The sequence below is a fragment of the Homarus americanus genome, unplaced genomic scaffold (assembly GCF_018991925.1).
Source record: "Homarus americanus isolate GMGI-L3 unplaced genomic scaffold, GMGI_Hamer_2.0 scaffold20933, whole genome shotgun sequence".
In the NCBI taxonomy this organism is placed as follows: Eukaryota; Metazoa; Arthropoda; class Malacostraca; order Decapoda; family Nephropidae; genus Homarus; species Homarus americanus.
The window spans coordinates 1-15,244 of NW_024740221.1; the positions used below are offsets into that span (position 1 = coordinate 1).

The 15,244-nt window shown below is 45.2% G+C and overlaps 1 long non-coding RNA gene across 1 annotated transcript; it reads left to right on the plus strand.

Moving 5' to 3' along the window:
• The first annotated feature begins 604 nt into the window (after positions 1–604).
• On the plus strand, positions 605–7,157 carry LOC121875395. The gene is made up of 2 exons (XR_006090595.1): positions 605–743; positions 5,228–7,157. It is a non-coding gene; the product is annotated as an uncharacterized LOC121875395 (long non-coding RNA).
• The last annotated feature ends 8,087 nt before the right edge of the window (positions 7,158–15,244 follow it).

Below are 15,244 nucleotides of genomic sequence, written 5' to 3' on the forward strand. Positions count from 1 at the left end.
GTCCTCGTCAGATTTAATTAGCAGTCACTCCATCGGCATAGCGTCACTCCAGTATCTTGTTGTGGACGTTCTGTTGTCTTAGTGTTAGCGGAGTAACTTTTGTCTTGCGAGTTTTGACTCTATTTTGTGTCCAACTCCCCCCCCCCTTACCCTATCTCCTCATCTTCACTCTCTCCCTCTCCTCTTCCCCCTATCCTCCTCCCTCCTCTCCTGCTCCAGCTCTCTTCCTCTCCTCCTCCCTCTCTCCTCTTCCTCCTATCTTCCTTCCCCCTATCCTCCCTCCCCCTCTCCTCTTCCCCCTCTCCTTCACCCTTCCCCTACTCCTCCTCTCATGAGATAAAAGCAAACGAGATGTAATCAGTTTACCGAGTAAAAGTAATATGTAGAAAGTCAAATCCTGCCGGGTCGAACCGTCACCATGGCAAGGTTAATGTCGTACTTGTAACACTTGTGTAGGCTCTGCTAGAAACTGTCTCAGCTCAACATTTTCCTTAACCGCGGAACAAAACCCAAGTGTTAACATTACATGAACCGTTACCATGACAACACTCGGTAAATGTTTTCGCGATTTGCACCATAAGGTTATATAGTTATTGGTTACATTTCCAGGAAGCTTGAAGGACCAGCAACACATCTCGGTATGACCAGTACAGACTCAACTGTACACACTGTCCACTGTGTCCAGACCCATATATTATGACGGCACCAATGACAACTGATGAAACACAGCTGACCTGTGGGAGGTGAGTAACTGTTATTTCACATGTTCTCGTTAGGTGTATAAGCCTATTCTAATACAGTACAGTACTTGCTGTTAACGCTCATAGGAGCGTTATTGGTTTGACGCTGGAGAAATAAACCCTCGACGTTGACAGGTACCACATAATTCGGTCAAAGAACAATTCTCATATAACAAATGCTGTTATCTCGGGATACATAGTATGAATAATACAACCTATGTACAGTACATAGCCTGTTAACATCTTAAATATAACTCGCGTTTTATAACTGTTGATACATCAGGAGACAATTTGTTTAATCAGATCAAATTACAGTACATAAATATACTTATTAAAGTTATTTAGAGTTTCTTGGCAGATTCTAATACTTCACGATCGCTCACGTCTTAGGGTCTAGTGGTCCGAACCGACGTGTCGTCTGTCCCGTAGAAATCGGTGGACTACCCTCGAGGGCCATCCGTTTCGTATTGAAGCACCTCGGCTAATTCGTCGTCAACACTATATCCGTTCTCTCCCGCCTAGTTTATCATCCCTCTTTCTGTCTCTTCTAGTTTATCTTACTGTGGCGGTAACACTTGTGTTTTTTTACACGTGTATTCCTTTGAGACTGTTTTTATCTAATGGCCACCCAATAGAGGTGGCTATGCCAAGGGATGGAGACCAGTGGGTTATGTAAGATCCCTGCATTGTTCTTGATAATTTTGTCAAGGTTTCTTTTGTAGTCCAGTACTGTTCTTGATTCCACAGCTTGTGCTGGCAGACTGTTCCATAGGTCTACCAGTCTGTGTAAAGTAGTATTTCCTTATATTTGTTCAACATGAGAACTTGGCCAGCTTGTAGTGGATGTGAGAAATCCACATACATCCATGGTCAAAAAGTTTGTTGAACCCCAAATAAAATGAAACCGCACACCCGCATCAAACGAGAGACAGTCGAGTCAGAAACTCGTTCCTTTTGACTGACCGTACAACACATCCACTGGTAGACCTTGGTCCATGTGGTCTGTTAAAAATTCAATGAAAATGACTTAAGTTTGTCAGCAGAATATTCTATCCATGAAATCATGTTGTGATGCATTGATTAAATTGTACTCAGTTGGATGATGAGGGTGTCTACTGGTCTGGAAATGGCAAACAATTTTAACGGAGGCTGGAAAAAGTCGGAAATTTTATGTGAATTCAGTGCAACTTCAAAATATTGTTATTTTGACAGTAATCAATGCTGTACTGTACTGTATAATAGGTAAATAATTTAATTTTTAGATGCAAATTCCAGTAAATAGACAACTCCAGTAAGTGAATTGTTTGTATATCATATTTTATGTTAGTGATCAAATAACAAAATATTACACGTCACAGCTACTGATTCTGCAATGAGTATTGTCATAGATGAATTGTTGTTTGTTATTTAAGTGGATGAGAAGTGTGATTTTTCAGTTGTCACTGCTAATGACATGGTTACCCTTCTGTGCCACCACAGTTGGAACCCCCGATTACATCAACTTTCCCCCGTGCTATCTGGATTTTGGTCGGGGATACTTGTGTCCGGTGCTGGACCCCAGGCCGGTTTTCAAGAGGATCTAGATTAAGCGAGTCCGGGCTAGAGGGAGTTTACTGTACTATAATGAAAGCATCTTTATTCCTTCAGTATGAAATCAACCCTGAAGATGTCAAATATTTTCTGATTTAATAAGTGATATTTTCTCAACCATGTCGTACAACCTTCATCATGACTATGTGGTTATCATCGTACTCCGGGACAATACGATATTAACTTCTCTGTACCAGTATTTTGGGACAACACTTAAGTTCTTTAGGGAAATTGGGACTCAAACAGACTGTCAGGTTCAGGAGAGGTCAAAAGAATGGCTCTTAAGATAAAAGTGAATACTAAATGTAGGAGGATGCACCTAGGTCACGTGTCCCAACCGGACGAAGAAACGTCATTAACGGAGACCAAAATACCGTACGAGAAGGACCCGGGAGTGTATGCGACACGTAGATGGTCTGTCCCTCGTAACGCTTTTCGAGTATTAGGTGCTTCCCGTCCGAAGTACCGTGACCCCGTTTGGTCCCTCCCCTCCACCTGTACTTCCCCACCTCCACCTGTACTTCCCCACCTCCACTCCCCCCACCTCCACTCCCCTCCACCTCCACTCTCCCCCACCTCCACTCTCCCCCACCTCCACTCCCCCCACCTCCACTCCCCCCCACCTCCACTCCCCCACCTCCACTCCCCTACCTCCACTACCCCACCTCCACTCCCCCACCTCCACTTCCCTACTTGCACTCCTCCCACCTCCACTCGCCCTCCTCCACTCCCCCACCTCCACTCTCCCCACCTCCACTCCCGTACTTGCACTCCTCCCACCTCCACTCCCTCACCTGCACTCCCCTACTTGCACTCTCCCACCTCCTCTCCCCCACCTCCACCGACGGAGGGCTGCAGTTCACAAGCCGGGACTTTGCTGCGTTCATCGAGCGACGGGGAGTCCGGCAGGTGTTGTCACCGTCCCATTACCCGCAGTCCAACGGCCACGCCGAGGCTGTTGTCAAATCCCTGAAGCACCTCATCCTCAAAGTGGCCACTTCTGGGAATATCCTCAACTGCGAGGCCTTCGACCGGGGTCTCTTCGAACTCCGCAACAACCCAGCTACACCGGATGCTCCCCTGCCCAGGTCTTGTATCCCTGCTCACGCTCAGTCCTTCTCCAAGGAGTGGCAGGTTAAGACAGAGGATTGCGGCCGCCGAACGAGTTCGTGACGTCGTCGCCCGCTAATACTACCACGCCCGTTCTCTCCCCAAGTTGAGTGTCGGCACCCAAGTCCGTGTTCAGGACCTTATCTCCCTACGTTAGGACAAAGTGGGCGTAGTCATGGGTCTCGGTAGATCACGGGACTACCAGGTGCTGTTACCCAGTGGTCGCGTGTGGTGGAGGTAACCGCCGTTTTCTCCGCCCCGTAACAACGCCTTCTGCTGACCCCGTCACCAGTGTTGAGTCCTGTGTCCTCCCCAGTGATCAAGTCCCTCGACGCTCAGAACGGATCCAAAAGAAAAGGTCCGCTCAAGACTTTGCTATGAGCGTATAGAGGGGGGGGGGGGTTATATGTGTATTATGTATGTATATTATGTATTCCATTTATATATATACTACTTATTTAGCCTAGCCAGCAGCATGTGGCAATGCATTTGTTATGTCCCACACGCTTAGATAATGTGCCTGGCGACATATGGAAGCTGCTACATGTCGCCTGAGGGCTCGGTTGTTGATAGAGTAGGGAGTGCCGTCTTGTTGTATTGTAGTGGGCTACCTCCGCTATATAAGACCTAATCTCGTGGTGACCTACCTCTTTCTACCTACACCACCTCCTCCGCTCCTGCCTGGCGGCCCTCGCTTCCGTCGGCGAGCATGGCGAGCCACAAGCTGGTCCTCCTCTGAGCACCCTCACCAACCAGATCTCTGTACATCACGCTTGTAACCAACCTGCCACTTCCCAGCACCAAGCTGCTCTGTACATCCAATACAATATGTATACAGAGAGCACATTGTGAGTTTCCTTTCTCCAACCAATATCTCATAACCCCACAAATGGTGACCCCGGAGATTCGCACTCACACAGGATGGAGGAGAAACCGATCACTCTCCCAGTCTTCAAGCAACATGGAAGACTGGCTTATCCACACAGAGGCAGCTCTCATCGGCTCTACAGGTACTGTCTCTACACCTCAGGTTAGACACCGTAGAGCAGCTCTGCTACTCTAAGCAGACACCAGCTCCTCTTCCTGCCCCAAGCACCACGTCCTATCGACCCCAGCAGGCGCATCTGAGGACTCTGTACCTGCCGAGAGGGAAGCACAGCATTCGTCGCCGTTGTTTTTTTCCCTCCGGCACTCCCACCTGCTGTTGTAGACCCTGCTCCTATTATAGACCCTCCTCCTGACGTCGCCCCTGACCCAGTGATCATGAGGACGCTGCCCCTGCAGCGACAGAAGCACAACATTCATCGCCCCCACACACCCTTTTTCTCCCACAGATCTCGTGTGTCTAGACTCGAGACAGTTGTCTCCCCTAGCGGCCGGGTCTTTCACGCCCTCGCCGTTATGTCTCGCATGTGGCATGCACCGCCGTTTTGCCTCGCATGTGCCATGCAACCCTGCAGACAACAAGTCTCCTGGAGGGAAGGGGGGAGTATCGTAGTGGATTCCTCCCCTACAAACGCTGTTTGTCGCAGAGTAGCCGACCCCGCGAATTCCCCAGCGTATGCGTCGTGGTCTAGGTCAACCAGCGCCGCCTTAGACGACGGAGGTCAACTATTAAGCCACGCTTATCTCCGCTATATAAGACCTGACCTCGTGGTGACCTACCTACACCAACCAGCAAAATAGAATTCTACGAGTGTTTCTGTTCGCCCCTGTAGTTAGAACCGAATACCTAGAACATGTACAAATATATTATGCTTATTTTTAAAAAAATTTTCTTATTCCAGGTGTTTCGCATATTATCCGAGTCAACAGAAGGAGTTCGTCTTTACGATCAGCTCCTTCCGACCATCTCCGAGATGTCATCCGGAGAGTTGAAGTTTGCTCTTGCCATCCGGTCTCTTCTCCAGAGTATCGTCAGAGGTACAATGATTTATATTAAGAATATCTTCAATATAATTAGCCCTAGCATTTCAAGTGGATGAATGTTTAATTAGTAAGAATCATGATACCACTTAAAAAGTTGTCAATTTGCTTTAAAAGGGTATTTGTGGGGGATAAATGTAAAGGTGTACATATAAATGAAAATATTGAGTGTTTTATTATGAGGTACAGCACAGTACAAGCTTTTAGGTATGATTTTGTCACCGCTAAATCTGCATTACACATTTTGTAATCTACTTTTATTTCCAAAATCTGGTTAAACTGTCTGGGTTTTTCTCACAGTAGGAGCAGAAATAGGCACTCCTTGATTAATCACGCCTCCATCACTGTGTCAAGCTCTGCTGACCTGGCTCTGTGCGGTGATTTACTCTCTAATGTGCTCATGTTTTTGTCGATGGAATGTGGCTGTGTACTATTTACACTTTGGAGGTCACATTGAAGCAACACTTAGCAATGATAGGGAATTACGCAGTGCAGTATATATTTTATTTCAATATTGTTGCTGCTAGTGAGTTGTACTAAACAAGTATCCACTATGTATTTCATAACATTGTAATTTGTTTTGGCATTCTCAATTTTTGTTTCGGATATACTGTATATATAGGGATGCTGTAATCTAAAATTAGGTTTTGCATACATCAAGAGTACGTTTGTGGCTCCTCACGAGTTGTACTTGCTCAGAAATATATACTGTACAGTAATGTTATATACAGGTTGCACTTAAAAAAATCCAAACATCATTTATCCCCAAACTGTGAACATCCAAAAGTGATCGCATTGATTATAAAAATTTACCGCGCTGCCAGATGATGGCGTTTCAGCACACTAAGCTAAGATATCATCACCGGGGCATTTTCTCGTAGTCGGTCACTGAGTTACACCCTCCGACTCGCCGTCACCCGCACTTACGAACGGGATCCCAATACATTCACCTCAAAAAGTTGTAATTAAACTGTCATTATTTTCATCATTGTTTAACAGCACTTTATGTTATGTAACCTAAAGTATGGGTCCAGGAACTTATCCCTGTTGTAAGTTGCGGACGGCCTGTATTATTATTAACATTATATTTTGAGTTCCTTAGTTTAGTGTGTTTGTTATACCTGTACATGCAGTATTATATATTAGTTTATAGTTGTCATATATGTAGTATTTTATTTGGTGCTTAATGAAATATTAGGGTTTTTAATAATGACCTTGAGTTAGCCAACAAGTTCAGTTATCTGAAACATTTTGGATTTTTGAAGTGGAACCTATATTTCAACTCCCTCCTCAAAATATTAATGTACTATAGGAACAGAAATGGTTGATTTAAATTATTGCTCCAAACTGCACCACACCATAGTGCCATCTTTGGCATATACAGTAAATGAACTTTTGTAAACTGTACTGTACATATTTAATGTCACATGATGTGACAATGTTTGTTTTGTCAAGTGATGTATAGTGCATGTCATTAGTGTAACGGTCGGTGCCAAATCATCGTTATTTGGCGCCATTCATTTTTAGATATACCTGTATCTCATTTATGAGACATTGTTTATCTAAGCCAAGAGTTGTTACGTCTTGCATATTTCATCTCCGTCGTCAGAAAATGTAACGGCGCGATGTTGAGCAATTTGTTGCCAGACTATGGATGATAGATAGGATCTGTACATATCATATTAAGTCTTCAACACAAGATATTTATTGTCAACTCTAAATTAAATATGTTGTGAATAAAACTTTTCAATTTGTGTTACCAAAGTGAGAATAAAAGATTGTCTCCGGCCAGCTTTTTTCTTTTATTATGTCCCGTAATATTCCCCCCGCCGAGAGCCTCCGTCGTTTGCTTTTAATGTATACGGAGACCGAAATCACAAATTTACGGTTTACGACGAGACGCGAACGTGCAACGTCACGAAAGAAATATTGGCCGAACATTTATGGTAAATAATTTATTTCTTCACTGCCACACGATCAGAGTTTCGTTGTTTTACCCCGTAATTTCCTTCATGTTTCGTGCCCTGCCCGCTATGGGTGATTTATGATCGTAGATAGAGAAAAAAAATCTTAAAATTAAAGAAAAAGTTGTATCATTTTTATTACGATCATCCAAACATTTGTGGATAAAATGAATGAAATAGAAAAACTGCTTCTGGTGTTAAACCACGGCTTTGAGACTGTCTCGGCGACCGACGCCGAGCCCACGTGTTTCCGAGGGGCCGTCTCCACCTTTCAGTGGTGTCCCCGAAGATACTACTACTACTACTAAATGTTTGGAAAGGCAGTTGTCAACATACCATCTGGAAAGGCTTGTCACTGACTTGTCAGATTCAGAAGAGAAAATGTCTTTAAATTGCAAAAACTCCTCTAGAACAGATGCTTCCAGGTCACTGGAATAGGTACTGACAGCCAATGGTGTCATACTCCGTTAAGGTAAACCGCTTCTTTATTTCTATTCATTCGTAATATGGTGTAGAAATTGTCCACCTTGGATCAAGTTGAGTTTCAGTGCCAACTGATTCATCCAAGAAATGTTTTCTCTTTTTTGTTGTCGTTGTAGACAGGCTCGGCCTGATCTTCTATTTCATCCAACTGACCCCGTCTCATTTCTGAGACGAAGATGATCAAGCTCTCATACAGTTTCACAACTGACAGAAGGTGGGTGTGAACTTTTTGAAGTGATAAGCTGGTTGCATTAAACCTTGTTAAGATTTGATACTATTTTACAGCAAGAAGTGGTGTTTCAAATGCTTGCATTCGTCTTATGAGGCCTTGACCTTGAAGCTACTGTCGGAACATATTTTGTTCTCCAGTGCTGACTTTATCTCAAGGTAATGTAAAAACACTGCAGCCAGTTTGTGAAAGGGATTTCGCTACAATCCCTTCAGCCGGTAGTGCAGCTGATGATCCCAACTATATGTGGAGGTTGAGAAGTAGTTGTATAAGGTTTGCAAAAATCCGGAATTTGAAAGAGACCCAAGGCAACTGATGTTCCTACAAGGTTCAAGGAGTGACCTGCACAAGGGACGTAATATGCCAGCCTTTATTCTGGCAGTGTAAATGGCTGACATAGTGGCAGCATTGTCATAACTCTGCCCTCAAGACGAACTTCTGTAATTAACTGTACAATAGTTGAGGCTATGCTCTGTGCACCATGGTCATGTATATGTCTATGAAGTTATAAAAATCGCTCAACTATGAATGTAAGTTGGTCAGTATGACTAACATCCGGTGTGGAATCTACACTAACTGACTAATATTTGTCTCGTTTCACTTCACTTATGATAATTGATTGACCATTTGGTCACAAATCGTTTTTGAGAGATATGAAGTGTTTGCACAGCACCAGATGCTGTGCAAGAAAAGTGTCCAATTTGGCCAGGAGTTGCAAGGTAATTGCCATTGTTGCTAGAGCCTATTCTTTCATCACTACCTCTGAGAGGAAGACCTCTCGATGTTAAAATTTGTAGTGTTTCAACTATGCGCAATAGACGTTCTTTGCATTATTTTCTCTCCAATTGTAGTTGCAAAGCCAAAGTGGAATGAATTCGCCTTGCTGTAATTGCCCTCACACCCCAACTGAAATTTGATGCTCTCTGCCACTTTCACGTTCGGCAACTGTACGCCGGCAGTTTTTCCAGTCGCTAAACGCATTGAACGCAAAATACATCTCCAGTTTTTGGAGAATACACAAGCCATTCCCTTTGTCATCATGTAAACAAGGATTTGGGCACATACCGAACTCTTTCCTTTTCACTTGTTGAGAAGTGACCTTGTTCACAATTTAGATCAAGAGAATGATTTAGTAAATAGTCAATCGGTTTATCATCAACTGTCAGCCGGATCACTCGACACCGGTTCCATAGAATGTTTCTTATAATTCAACTGAGATGAATCGGACGAAGCTTCAGTCACAGGTTGGAGAAAGGAAACTCTTAATGGTGGTTTTCTTCTATAAAATATATTATATACAAAACAGTCTGGTGGTGGGAAGTTGGTGCTTGGAAGAGGAGACGAGACGCGGCGTGTTCAGGAACGTAGGGTAGAATGAATTTCAACGGCGAGACCGAGAGGTCATACACTCGGCTACCGGAAGTAAACCCGGATGCCAGCGTCGCAGGTGGCGACCCCCCCCCACCCCCGTGAGAAAGTCGCCGAATCCCGTCTCATTGGAATGCGGCTAGGCTCGTCAGTTTGTAGGAGAGTATCCACTACGGTACTTGCATTGCTGTAGGTGGCGATTTACTTAATCTCAGCTGACCTCGTTTCGTCATCCGAATCACTAAAGTGAACCTCTACTGTGTCATCCTCTGGGAGTTTACTGTCACTGGGCTCTGAATCTCCTTTTGGTTTAAAAAAATGTCAGCTTTGGCTACTTTTAAGTTCCTCTTTCGTGAGCAGGGCCTCTCTACACATCAGGGCTGGTCGACTTGAAACCACACGAATGACTCCAGTCATGTCTCACTTTTGTGTGTGTTGGGAATTTGTACACTATCAATAAATATACAGTTAATGAAAAATGTCTCAATGTTTTAATTTCCTCAATATAACTGCATATGGCTTCCAAATTCTGCAAAGAAGTGTTCAAATTTCAATATTTTCCCGGGGGGGGCTTACAGCTCCCCCGGAACTCCCAGATGTTTAGGCTCGTTTCACTCGCCACCCCACCCTCTTGGGTAGTTATAATGAGGGGGGCCTCCACAAAGAGGCTGGCTGCCCATGGTGAGTATTATTGCAGCGGAGTCAGAGTTAGTGATGTGTTCGAAGTTAATTGTTCGGTATCAAACGCTGTACGCCGGGCGATCGGTCACGTCTCTGTCACGCACTGTTGGCAAATACTGGGCATGCACCGGCTCCTGAATGTACCTGAACCCGCTCCAGTGTTGGTCAAGTCTTCTCTTGAAAGAGCTCACACTCAGTGCCGTCACAACACTTTCTGGTAGATTGTTCCAAGAGTTTACAACCCTCACTCCGAAAAAGTTTGCCCTCACGGTTTTCCGGACTTGCGGCTTCTTCAATCTTGAGCTGTGACCCCTTGTGGGGCGAGCGTCCGCCAGCTCCAAGTAAGGACACTCAACTGAGTAGTGCCCCCTGAGATGCTTATAAACCTCAACTAGGTCCCCCTTGCCCGTCTGTAGTATAAGCTAGGCAAGTTCAGGCGCTCCAATCTCGCAGGGTAGCTGAGATGCCGAAGTGCAGGCACCAGCTTGGTGGCCCTCCTTTGAACATTTTCAACCAACTGACAGTCCCTAGCATATCTCGGGGACCAGATGGGGTGACAGTACTCCAGATGGGGAAGCACTTCACTCCTGAAGATCGTCACGAGGGACGGACCGTCTAGATATCTGCACGACCTTCTTATAAGACCCAATAATTTATTTGCCTGATTTACCTTCTTCTCACAATGGCCCGAGAACTTCAGCTCATTGTCAACATACACACCTAGGTCCTTCTCACACACAGTCTCAACTAGTACATTTTCTTCATCCCGTTGGGACATATGGTACGCCTCCTTACCGTTGGTACGCCCCAGGTGCATCCTCTTACACTTCGTGACATTGAATCTCAGCAGCCATTCCTTCGACCATTCCTGGAGCCCACAGAGGTCCTTCTGCAGCTCTTCACAGTCCGCTTGGTTCTTAATTTCCAGAAATAACTTGGCGTCATCGGCAAACATTTGTATGGAGGAGTGTACAACGTCAGGCATATCATTTATGAAACAAACAAACAACAGCGGGCCCAATACACTACCCTGCAGTACCCCACTTGTTACAGGTACAGATGACGATTTCGTGCCATTAATCACCACACATTGCTTGCGGTCATGTAGAAAGTCTTCTATCCACGCTAGGACATTTCCCCGAATTCCGTACCCTTCCAGTTTGATTTTCAGCCTTTCGTGGGGTACACTGTCGAAAGCCTTGGCAAAATCTAGGTAAATTTTGTCGATATTACCACCCCGTTCTAGAATATGGGTCCAAATATCCAATACCTTGAGCAATTGTGTCAAGCAAGAGCGCCCCGGCATAAAACCGTGTTGGCAATCTTTTACAAGGTTGTTTCGTAGTAGATGTTCCATCGCTGCATCTCTGATAATACTCTCAAGTACTTTACATATTATGCTGGTCAGGCTCACCGGTCTATAGTTGTTGGTGGAGTGACTATCGCCCTTCTTGAAGATAGGACTCACATAAGCCACTTTCCATTCACTGGGGACCATTTGTTCATCCAGGCATTTACAAACAGAATCTTCAGGGGCTCTGCAAGCTCGTTGCACAGCTCCCTTAGCACTCTAGGATGCACCATGTCAGGTCCAGGACTCTTATGGACCTTTAGCCTGGACAGTTTATTTCTAATACCCTCTTCTGTGAACACAGTGTGGGTCAGTGCTGTGTCGAACCGTCTGTCCTCAAACGCAGGAAGGTTAGTTGCATCCTCTCTTGTGAACACTGAGGAAAAGAAGCTGTTCAATGCCTCAGCTTTATCCTGGTCAGAATCTGCGTAACTACCATCTTCAAGCCTCAGGTCTGGTACTCCTACTCGCGTTTTCAATTTCGACTTTGCATAGCGGTAAAACGCCTTTGGGTTTGACTTGACCTCGCGTGCAACCAGCCTTTGGAACTCCTTTTCAGCCCTCCTACACTCTATCTTTGCTTGGTTTCTGGCTTTTGCATACATCCTCCTGTCTTGCTCATCGTTTGACCCAACCCACGTCTTGAATTTCTGGGTTTTCTTCTTAATTTTGTCGACCGCCGCATGGTTCATGTGTAGGGATCCCCTCGTATTCCTAGAAGCACTGGGTTTGGTCTTGGGTATATATTTATCGATCAAATGGGTCATTTTACTAGTTATGATATTCAGCGTAGTGTCTGCGTTCTTGTACCTTAATAAGTCAGGCCAGTTGATACCCCTCATCTCTTCCCTCATCCCATTGTAATTTTCCTTGTAATATTTGCACCTTGGCCTGGCCTTATCTTGAACTAGGTAACAGTTAAATCTGAATGACAACACTGTATGGTGACTGGTGCCAACTGGGGCAAGGTGTTCCAGTTTGGCCACCATACCCTCCTCGTTTGTTATGATGAGGTCAAGTGGCTTGGGTGTTTGTTCCCCTCTGTAATGTGTCGGGTCTCTCACATGTTGGAACAGAAAATTATCTCTCAGAGTTTCTACAAAAAGAGTAGCAGGATTATTCAAGTCATTCGGGGTTGACTCGTTTCTCCAGTCGATGTCGCCATAGTTAAAGTCCCCCATGATAAGGAGGTGGCTGGGGTTGAGCATCGCCGCATTGTTTATTAAGGTTCTTAAGTTCCTTTGATTTAGTGGGCCACAGTTCGGGATCTGTAGATACACCCGACGATAAGTAAGTCCCCTCCCTTTAATTTAATTTTACACCACTTGGACTCTTCAAAGACATCCTCTCCCTGTACCCTCGCCTGGCTGGCTCTAAGGTCTTGCCTAGCGTAGATAACCACACCCCTCCTGCAGGATTCTTGAGTTAGGTTCGTAAATGAGTCATATCCAGCAATACTGAACTCGCATTCCTCTGGGTCGATTCTCCTGTTCTTGTACAACAGTTCTACAACTCCTACAATATCTGGTTGGTGTACTCTTAGTAGTGTTTCAAACTCCTCCCTCTTATCCAGGAACGTGTCGGTATTAGTGTACATGACATTCAAGCCAGAATTTGTTCTCGGTAACGTCTCTGCTCTTAGTAATAAACCCGCTCCACCCACATTCTCAGAAGCTGCAGCATTTGCTAAGTACACTGTATTTTGCAGGGTGTGGTTAAAAATTTCATTGTTTACACGGCGCTCGTTCCCTCCTGTCCGGTAGGCTGAGCTGGTGCCGCCTCCCGGGTGGGTGGTTGAGTGGGTGGAGGGTGCACTGCTGCCCCCTGGCCCTGTGTCGGCACACTTGTTTCCACTACCCTCCCCCTGAGTATAACCCATGTGCACCTGTCCCCGTTCCTTCTCGACTCCTCCCTCCTCTGCTTCAAGTCCAGCAGGAGCTTCTTGTGCTGTTCCCTCTGCATTACCGTGCGGTCTGGGTGAATAAATACATCTCGAAATGCCTCGCTCCTTGCTAAGTTTTTTGCCTGCCGGATAACTTGCCATTTTTCCTCCTCACTCCCTAATGTGATCCTGAGGGGGCGAGGCTTAGCCCCCTGCTTTTGTCCCAGTCTCCTCCCATCCTGAGGGGTTGCTGGAATCTTCAGAACCTCTGTGCAAATATTTTGAAACAGCACCTTGTCGTGTGTTTCCTTACTCACAGTTCCCTCTGCCTGGCTCTCTGGGACTCCAAAAACTATTACATTGTTCCTGCGCTGGAGCCGTTCCTGGTGTTCCTCCTCTCCCCTAACAGTAGGTCCGTTAATTTTCATTTCTTCGACACACTTTTTCAGAGTCCCAATCTGCTGTAGAACCTGTACTGATTCTGCATTACTCTCCGCCCCCCCACCCGTGGCCCTCCTAATACGTCCGCATAGCTCCTCTTAGCAACCACCTCCATTCTATTAGCTACTTCCTCAGTCTTAGCAAGGATCTCTTTCTCAACTTGCTCCAGTTTGTCAACCAGCAGGGCTCCTGCTTCATCTATTTTCGTCCCTAGAGAACTCGTTCCCTTATGGATTGCAATCGCTTCATTCACCTTGACTATGCAGCCAGGGCAATACCAGCAACAGCCATCAAGCTTTACGGCAGTTAGTAACTTCCTAAACGTTGCATTAGTTAGGCCTGCATCCTCCATATCCGACGTCTCCCTGCAGTAATCACATACCAAACTCATGGTTGTTGTTGTTGTGGGGGGGGTGTAGACTGTGTATAGATCTACACCTATTTCAAAGAAAATAAAGAGAGAAAAAAGTACTTAGCTACTCTCTGTTGCCTATGGAGTTGTCGTCTGCGACTGCGTACCCTGTATCTCCCTGTGAATGGTGTATTGTAGGCACAGTTTCAGTCCTTGAGCAAGCACACAATCAACAAAGACAGTTGAAGCTTTCACCATCACTTAATGGATGTTCCAACTATAATCAGATATCTAAGTTGCCTTAACATATACCACCACTGTTGCAATTTCAAATTCTGTGTCGTTATATTAAAGGCCCGTCGTTGAGCGAAATCATGGTCAGCCTGCCTGGTGGTATATAAGTATTACAAATGTTATACGTACGTGTTCCCCGCTCAGTGTATAACCAAATAAGCTTATGCAATGTACAATATTGGCGTGAGAGGAGATTGTTTATGTAATGAGGACATTCGTGTGTGTTCTTCGTTCTCGTCCCATAGCTTCCTGTTTATGCATATCATAACTCAATCCATTTTTATGGATTACAAATCTCACCTGCAAGTAATCTTCCTCGAGTACTTCATAGCAGGTATTATGCGAGACAAACTTTGTTTCGATATCCTCGTGACGTGTAGGTGCATACCAGTTGAAAGATATACAAGCGTTGCCTCTAGAGATATACTTTCCCTCATATTGGTATCCTGGTTTTTTTTATATATGGTTCCACTTTCGCTCGAAATTTGTAAAAGGTGTTAGAGTCCTTTGTCATGTCTCGCTCGTGTCCATCTTGCCGTTCACGTAAAATCGTGGCATGACTTCAATACTTTTTTCCGACCTAACCACTCTATGCACCATCCCCTTTTTCTGCATTTGCACATAGCAGCAATTATTATAGTACACAACGATATGATCTTTGCTTTTCACTGTCGGGCGATTATTCGTGCGATCGTAGCGTATCCGCCACTGCAGACCACTTACTAGCGCCCGACTATGACTGACGCCAATCACCCCCGTGTGTACAACACACAAAAGCTTTGCCCGGTAAAGGGTCAAAGCCCGCCGGGCACTGCTCGATCGTGTGGACGGGG